A 9,687-nucleotide genomic window follows, 5' to 3' on the forward strand; every position below is an offset into this window, starting at 1 on the left:
ATTAGTTTATTTTGATCATTAAATTTCTCATAAATGATTTCATAAGATATTTGTCTTTCACCAACTGACATATTTCACTTAGCATGAAAGTCTCCAGTTCTATCCATACTGTCATGAAGGGTAGTAGTTCCTTCTTTCTTTCTGCTGTGTAGTATTACATTGTGTAACTGTACCATAGTTTTTTGATCCACTCATTTAATGATGGGCACTTGAGATGCTTCTAGTACTTGGTTATTATATATAGTGCTGCTATGAACACAGGGGTGCATAAGTCCTTTTCAATTGGTGATTTGGGATGCTTAGAGTATATTCCCAGCAGTGAAATTACTGGGTCAACAGGCAGTTTCATTTTTAGTTTCTTTGAGGAAGTTCCATACTGTTTTCCACAGTGGGGGCACCAATCGGCATTCCCACCAACAGTGTACTAGGGTTCCCTTTTCTTCACATCCTCCCCAGCACACACTTGCTGTTTGTTGATTTATTAATGATGGCTATTCATCATGTGATGTGATATCTCATTGTGGTTTTAATTTGCATTTCTCTGATGGCTAGTGATGCTGAGCATCTTTTCATATGTCTATGAGCCCCCTGTATGTCCTCCTTGGAGAAGTGTTTATTCAGGTACTTTGCTCATTTTTTCACTGGACTGTTCATCTCAGTGGTGTTTAGTCAAATCATTTCTTTATATATTTTGAAGATCAAGCTTGTATCTGATTTTTTTTTACCATAGAGTTTTATTTAGAGAATAGTACTGTCAAATAGAAATACAATGTAAGTAAAAAAGGGAGCCATATGTGTAATTTAAAATTTTCTACTATCCATGGTACACAATGTAAAAAACAAACAAGCAAGCAAACAAACGACTAATTTAAATAATGCATTTATTTAATCCAGTATATCCAAAATATCATTTTCAACATGTAATCAGTATAAAATTATCAATGAGATATTTACATTATTATTTTTATTACAACTTTTTGTTTTTCAAGTAGTTTTCTGCCGTTTCCCCATCCCTCCCCACCACCCTAGCGCTCCCCACTGCCTTCCCCCATTTCCACCCCCTTGTTGTTGTTCATATGTCCTTTATAATTGTTCCTGTAAACCCTTTACCCTTTTCTCCCTTTATCCCCTCCCTTCTCCCTTCTGATCACTGTCAGCCTGTTCTCAATTTCAATGTCTTGGCTGTACTTTGCTTGCTCATTAATTTTGTTGATTAGGTTGCTGTTAGTGGTGAGATCATATGGTATTTGTCTTCCATTGTCTGGCTTATTTCACTTAGCATAATGCTCTCCAGTTTCATTCATGCTGTCACAAAGGGTAGGAGTTCCCTCTTTCTTTCTGCTGCATAGAATTCCATTGTGTAGATATACCACAGTTTTTTGATCCATTCATTTACTGGTAGGGATCTAGGTTGCTTCCAGCACTTGTCTATTATAAATTGTGCTGCTATGAACATTGGGGTTCATAGGTTCTTTTGGATTGTTGTTTCAGGGTTCTTAGGATATAATCCTAGCAGTGGTATTGTGGGGTCAAGAGGCATTTCCCTTTTTAGTTTTCTGAGGAAATTCTATACTGTTTTCCATAGTGGTTGCACCAGTCTGCAATCCCACCAACAGTGCACTAGGGTTCCTTTTCCTCCACACCTTCTCCAACATTTGTTGTTTGTTGCTTTGTTTATGATGGCCATTCTCAATGGTGTGAGTTGGTATCTCATTGTGGTTTTAATTTGCATCTCTCTGATGGCTAGTGATACTGAGCATCCTTTCATATGTCTCTGGACCCTTTGTATGTCCTCCTTGGAGAAGTGTCTGTTCAAGTCCTTTGCCCATTTTTTAATTGGGTTACTTGTCTTCTTAGAGTGGAGTTGTGTGAGTTCTTTATATATTTTGGAGGTCAAACTCTTGTCTGAGGTATCATTGGCAAATATGTTTTCCCATACAGTTAGCTCTCTTTTCATTTTAATGCTGTTTTTATATTATGTCTTTGAAATCCAGTGTGAAAATTACATTTACAGTACATCTCAGTTTGGACTAATCATATATCAAATGCTCAGTAGCCACCTGTAGATGGTAACTACCATATTGAACTGCACAGTTATAGAAGTTAATATAAATGGGATAATAAAATATATGCCCTTTGCCTAAGGAATTTTACTCAGTATGATGTTTTAAGAATTTTAAGATACTTGAGGAAGCAGTGGAGCAGCATCCCCAGCAGACGCACAGATGCAGATCTTTTCAAAGACCCTGACTGGCAATAAATACCACCATCCTCGAGGTTGAGCCCAGTGACACCATTGTGAATGTCAAAGCTAAAATCCAAGACAAGGAGGGCATCCTGTCTGACCATCAGCATCTGGTTTTTGCAGGCAAACAGCTGGAGGATGGCCACACTCTCTCATGCTACCACATTCAGAAAACATCCATCCTGCACTTAGTGCTTGGTCTGCAGGGTGGCATCATGGAGCCTTCCCTCTGCCAGCTCTCCCACAAGTATACTGCAAGTGTTTTCCCTGCCTACATCCCCTGTCCTGTCAACTGCCAAAAGAAGGAGTGTGGCCACACCAACAACTTGTGCCCCAAGAATAAGGTTAAGTAAGTCCCCTCCTCCACATCCTTGGAACTCAGGGCCACCTTATGCCTTACCCCTGTGACCCTAGATCCTCAATAAAATTTCCCTTTTATTGACTGGAGCAGTAAAAAAAAGGATTTTAAGATTTATTATGTATTATTTTAATTAAAACAATTATGTATTAATTAAATTAAAACAAAAAATGGAAATAAGACGCTAAAAAAGTAATGTAAAAGATGAGAGGAAAATTATTGACTTAAAGAATTCTATAGTTCAGTCCTTATATTATGAAAGAGAAAACTAGCTAATGAACTTTATTAAGAGAAAACATGCTAATGAACTTTATCTTTCACATTATTATAAAATATCTTACCATATTAAGTTTAATTACTAAAAGGAATAGAATACCTAATTTTCAAATCAGTAGTGGGAATAAAAAGGGAATTAAAATATTAAGCAACTAAATAAAATATAGAAAAAAGAAGCAAAAACTAAGAGAAATAACAAAACAGATGATAGTAATAAATCCAAATATATTGGTAACCCCAGTAAATATAAATAGGCTGAACACAGCAATTAAAGCACACAGATTTTAAATAGAACAAGAAAGCCAAATCCAACAGTATTATATTTATAAGATACATACATAAAATAAGGACACACACACTTTAAGTAAAAGGATATATATACTTGGAAAATATTAACCAAAAGAAAGCTGATATAGTTCTGTTAGTATCAGGCAAAATATCCATCTAAGAAAGTAAATAGGACAACTGTAGTACATTTATATAAGGTAATACAATGGTGAAAATGATAAATATTACATGTCTAATAAGCATTATCATTTTAGGTTGCAGAAGGATATATATATATATATTATGATATATTTATATTGTTTAAAATCTTGCATGGCAAAACAATATTACATATAATTATGGATACATATATATTTAGTAAAGCAAATTAAAAAATATGTTGTAATGATGAATAACAAGTTGAGAGTAGTAGTGTCAAATGAAGGCTGTTTCCTCACATATAATAAAAAAACCATGCTGAGTGTATTTGCTTACCATGTTAAAGGAGCATACCACCTCCTCTGATTTTGGTAGTATCTCAGAGGGATAAAAGCAAGGTCAGAATTTATTGATAATTGAAAGTTTGGTCTGAAGTGGGTCTTATAATGTGGGGTCTTGATTAAGTTTTGGGTAAGGATTGTGGCTATTGAAAACAGCAATGGGAGGATTTTGAGGACAGGTATCCAAGAAATGTTAGGGCATAAACTGACTGTTGACTTTCCATTAAAAAGTAGAGGAATCTTTTGGGAAGTTCTTTTGATGAGCAATCAAGCCATTTGCTTGGACAAGAATCTCCTGGAAGAATTGCCATATTAATGTAGAAGGTAAGTTATATGTTGGGGAGGATAGTTAATTTCAGTCCTGATTGGGCAAAATCAGAGCAGGGGTAGATGGTTTTGGTTCTCGGCAGTTAACTCTAGGGAAGAAGAATAGGATCAAGGAGAAGTACACAGGGCTTCAAGTCTGCCTATAATGTTTTTTTTTATTTCTAAAAATCTGATGCTAATATATGGTAAAATGCTAAGATTTCTCAAAGCCTGGTGATGGTTTAAAGGTAAAATGGTTTTAAATCTTTTAAAATATTTCTTTGCATTTTTCTGTAGATTTAAAACATTTAATAATTTGAAAAAGTAATGTGGTTGCTTTATAGACAATGACCAATTCTTTGTCTCTCTTTTTTGAGATGCCATGTAGATCTCTTTTTTATCTGATTAACCTAATAGATGGTCCAGTTACATTACAGTTGAGGTAGTTGACATTTTAATACATTTCATTCATAGTTTCCAGGATATGTTTCCCTCTCTTCCTTGGTCAAATTCATAGGATTTTGTTACTTAACATGTCTTGTCAATGAAAATTTTACAAACCTTCTCTCAGTTTGTATCAATTTCAAAATTGGTTGATTTTTTTCTTTTGAGAGGGCTATATTTTATTCATCTTTTCCCATGGGTTGAAGAGTTTCTTTTCCTAGTGTTTTGTTCATGGAGATGTATGTATGCACAGACAAACAAATGCACACAGATCGTATAGTATATACACATATTTCTACACACAGTAGCATATGGGTTCTGGAGTCAGTTGGTTATTGGTTAGAATCCTAGTTCTGTGTCACTCATTAGCTGTGTGACCTGGGGCAAGTTATTTTACATTTATAAGCCTGAATATTCTTATAGGTAAAATGAGAATAATAACAATACCCACTTTGTAGGATTTTGTGAAGTTTAAATAAGAATGCATGAAGAATATTAAGCATAGATCTTAACACATAAGACTTAAAATATGTTGATGATGATTATTATCATAATCTCTGATGGATATCGCCTCAGCCTCTGCTTGAACTGTTTTAACAATATTTTACTCTACAAGAAACTTTGATCTATTTGGGGTAACCTCTTACTGGAAACACAATGAGCTAACATTCTTTGTTTATGAACGCTTCTCCCTTTAGTTTCTCTTTTTTGGTCTTAGTTCTGTCCTTTCAAACTACACAAACTAAGTCTCTACAACTTCATTGTGGAAATTCTTCAAAAGTTTGAAATCAATGTCTCTTATTCTTTGGAACATTCTCTACCCACAAATCAGAACTCTAGAGTATAAATAAAGTTAGCATTAGCTAGAAGATTTCAGCATATCCTACAAATATATTAGATTGGTAAGCAACTATTGGATATTCTGATAGTTTGAAATGTTAAATTTTGAAAGATCTGATCTAGATGTGTAATTATCATGTCTCCAGGCACCTAATAAGGTTTAGAATTTCAGGTTTGGGATAAAGGAAAGTCTTATATTTCTTTTCTTTACTTTCACATCCAAGTTTCTGCTTTACCAAATTTCCCATTTTTGATCTGTGTTTTGTCTTCTGTGTGTGTTGTGAATTTTCTACACAATGCCACCATGAAACACACCATCACAGTCCCTTCACTTACCAAAGTACTAATATCTCCAGGCAACATGGGTTGTAGACTTTAATGAAAGTTTGGGGACATGGGAGAGGGTTACATTTTAGAGCATCAGAGCAAGTCTTAAAATTGAACATTAAACACTGCTGTCCTTCAAAGTACTTCTGAGGGAAGAATCTTCACTGGTTATCTCATTTGGTTGGCCTCCAGCCTCCTGCCATGTTGCCAGGTGCCCTGCCTACTTTGTATTGTTAACCTCGCAACTCTAGTTCATGTATGACAGCCCTTAGGATATATGTTAATTTTTATGTTTTAGTTTATTTATTTTTTTCTTGCTTCTAGTTCAGATTAGCTACATGGGAGGTATACCCAAATAAACCTGGAAGTATCTTCTAGGGGGGCAGACCCCTGGTAGTATAGGTTTCCCCTGCTAGGTGAGTGTTCTAGGACCCCATCTGTATCAGTGCACTAGCTGGTGTTGTTGTGAGAGGCTGCCTTTGGCTTCAGTGAATTTTTTTTGAAGACTCTTTCAACATGTTTGTGCATTTCATGATGGGTGATTTATGAGCAAACCTGCCCACACTGCACTGAGCATTCAGCAGTTTTTGACCAAAACTGGCATGACCCCCATGCTCCATCCTCCCTATTCACCTAATCTTTTTCTAAGTGACTTTTTTTTTTGTTTCCCTGGATGAAAAAAGTCCTTAAAGGCAAATATTTTGCTGATGTGGAAGAGGTGAAACAGAAAATTGCAGAAGCACTAAAAGACATCAAAATCTACAAGTTCAAAAACTGTTTTGGGCAGTGGAAAATGTAGAGAGTACTTTGAAGGTGACTGAAGTTTAAACATGTAATAATAAATACAGAATTTTTATAAATAAATTCCATTTTGGGAGGGTCCCCCATTATATACTCTGAGAGTTATATTCCCACAATTAAAATTGCCCATTATAGCCAGATAAATACAGCTTTCTTTCTAGGAGAAACTCTGCCCCCAGCTAGGTCTTACACTAACACTTTATATCTCCATGCTACACAGATCTATATCCATAGTGAAAGATATATGGCAGGTGTGTCTCCATTATCCCCTCCAGGATAAAAGGCAGCATTAATCAATCACAGCATGTTTTACCAAAAATGGCTCAAAAATTTTTTCCCTCCATGGTTGTAGCTCCTGCCAGAGAGCCCTTTTAAGGTCCCAGATTCTACAGGATAGCCCCTTTTGTGGCTTTGTCTCCCACCATGCAGCTCCTTCCATAATTCTAGGGACTAGTGAGTGGTCCAGCTTCCAGGCTCTGGTAATATCACCTCGTCCCATTGTTTCTCAGTTCCTAAGATTGGTGCTAGCTTTCTGCTTTTAGTAATGTTTAGGTTGCTTCACTATCTCCATTTGTCTTCTATCACCTGCATTATTAATTCCTTGTATTAAATTCCCTCTATTTCAAATAGTTTTCAAATAGTTTTGTTTTTTGTGATTGGACTTGAATGATATGATATGTCTCCTTTAAAAATCCCTAGTATGTTTTATCTATTTTATGGTAAAATCATATATTGTAAATCTCAAGTAAGATCTTTAAGCCATCCCAACATGCCTATTTACTTCAGCACTGGATATTCTCTGTTTTCTCTTCCAGATCCATTCACACAAGCCTTTTCTAGCCTGCTCATGGCTCTAGGAGGCTGACCTCTACAAATTGCATCACCTGGGTTTGCTAGTCCTCTGGCTTTCAGGTGGATTCAATCTGTGCCCACCAACTAGACGGTGGAGGAGAAAGAGCTTGGGATATTTAACCCTTAGGGCTCTTACTGGCTTTGTTTCATGGCCTAAGAACTTAGATTGTTAATTTCATGGCTACAGAGCATGTCAGATTCCAGTCACAGCTCCCTCCCCTTCTGCTTCAAGCCTAAAAATGGTAGTAGCTTCCTCCTGCTGCTTCTAATCCCTGGGTGCTTTGCCATCTCTTGTTTCCCCCTTAATCATGCCCACCCCTTTGTAAGTAGTCCTTTCTTTAAAGTTTCTTTACTCACCCTTTTTGATAATGCCACTTGTTTCCTGCCTGGACTATGATCAATACAATCACATACCTGTGTTTGACAACCAATCCCTATTTATTGTAAACTTGCAGGGCCCTTTTTGTCCTATATTCCTGATCTGTATGTACACTGCTCCATTGGTTTGTGGCTCCCAACTATTGACTGTATTTCCCTGTTATTTATGCTCTTGCCCCTAATCTTTGCACTTGATGTTTTTATTTGGTCTTCCAAAGTTGTAGTCTTCCCTCTCCCCAAAGGACTTTGGCTCTGACTGACTCTTATACTTCTCCTGCTCTCAAGTACCTCTGGGTAATCTGCCTTAGTTTGGGGACCATTAAAAGTGATCTTTTCCAAACTACTTGAAAAGTGACTGACCATCCAAAAACAGGGAAGGGGCAGATTAGGACATATTCCATATACCATTATTGTCATTCTCTCTTCAATGTACTCTACAACTCCTCCCTAGGCAGCCCCTATCTATTAACACCTCTGAAATTTATATGATCAGCCTTAACCCCTCTTGTGAGCTCCAGACTCATATGTTCAACTTCCTGTTCAACACTGCACTTGGATGTCTTAAAGGCACACCAAGCAAAAGATGTCCAAAACCAAATTAATTTCCCCTTTATCTGATAATTCACCAGTGTTCTCTATCTCAGTGAACAGAGGCATCAGACTGTTGTTCTATCCAGAAATCAGTAAGTCATTACAGATTCTTCCCTCTTACTTATCCCTATTATCCAATTCATCAGCAAATAATGCTTATTTTGTCTCCTAAATGTATCTCAAAGCTACCACCCCCACAAATTTGGGAGGAATAATGGCTGTTCATGCTGCTGTTGAGTTCTGTTTACATTTACATTGGTGAAATATTATGTTATTTATGTTATTAAATATTTTACCACATTTTTTTGGCTTCAAAATTTTTTTACCTATTTTCCTCCTCTAAAACCTAGGTGTATCTTATGGTCTGAAAAATATGGTATTTACTTCTCTTTATCCCTACCCACTTGTTGATGGTTAAGTCTAAGTCTAAGTATCACCTTTCTCCTGAAATGCTACCAGAGCTTCACCACTGGTCTCCCTGCATCCACTCTTGGTCTTCTGCAATCTATCCTCCACATTACTGCCCGAGTTTTCTTCTTCTGTATGCTTCAAATAAAGTAAAAAACCCATAACATTGTCCACAAGGCACTTCATGTTCTTGTCCTTGTCTACTTTCCAGGCTTCTGAAGACTTCCTCTTGCTCAGTGTGCTTCTTCAGGTGTGCGGAGTTTATTTGACGTCAGGATCTGCACATGCTGTTCTCTCTATGGAATTTTTACCCTATTCTCTCCTTTTTCTTTTCCATTAGATTTTGTATTAGATATTATCTCCTTAATAAAGTTTTCTCTTACACACTAGGTGAGGCTAGGCAGCATCATCTCCACTTTATATGTACCCAAGCACCTTAAACTTCTCCTTTATACAACAGTATTCTTGTAACTATCTGATTGGTGTTGTCAATCCCAGTAGGCTATAATTTTCACTAGGGCATAGAGTGTGTCTTATTTTCACTGATAGCACACCCAGTAGATGCTGAATAAATGTTGAATGAGTGAATGAATGTAGGTAGTTGTCATCTTTGCCAGATTATAAACTTTGTGAATGCAAGCTTTAGATGCCCATAGAGCCAAGCCAAACATCCGTATAATCTATCTCTGTGATTTTCCCCAATGTTTACATATGGTTTGATCAATAAATATTTGATGTTAAAATCAATTGGAATATTTGGAATTGTTCAAATTATTCTCCTCACCTATATAATATGTGCATTTAATTTTCTCACCCTACATATGTACCATATTTTTGTTTCCTTTTTTTATAATTATAACAATTCATTTTTGTGGCTAGAGGAAACACTTCTAACCAGTAATTCTCTCATTTTTAATGTCATTGCATTTATTACAGAACACAAATGGTATTGCTGTGTACATTTAGAACACTACACAATTTTAAATAGGAACACTATTTTTCTCTTAGGGGAGGTATTCTCATTTCTAGGGGTGATGGGGAGAGATAGTCATAGATGTGAAAATTATTGACTGTGGAGATTAAGTCAAATGATC

This window comes from Phyllostomus hastatus, unplaced genomic scaffold, assembly GCF_019186645.2.
Source record: "Phyllostomus hastatus isolate PE091 unplaced genomic scaffold, TTU_PhHast_1.1 phas_scaffold_28, whole genome shotgun sequence".
Lineage (NCBI taxonomy): Eukaryota > Metazoa > Chordata > Mammalia > Chiroptera > Phyllostomidae > Phyllostomus > Phyllostomus hastatus.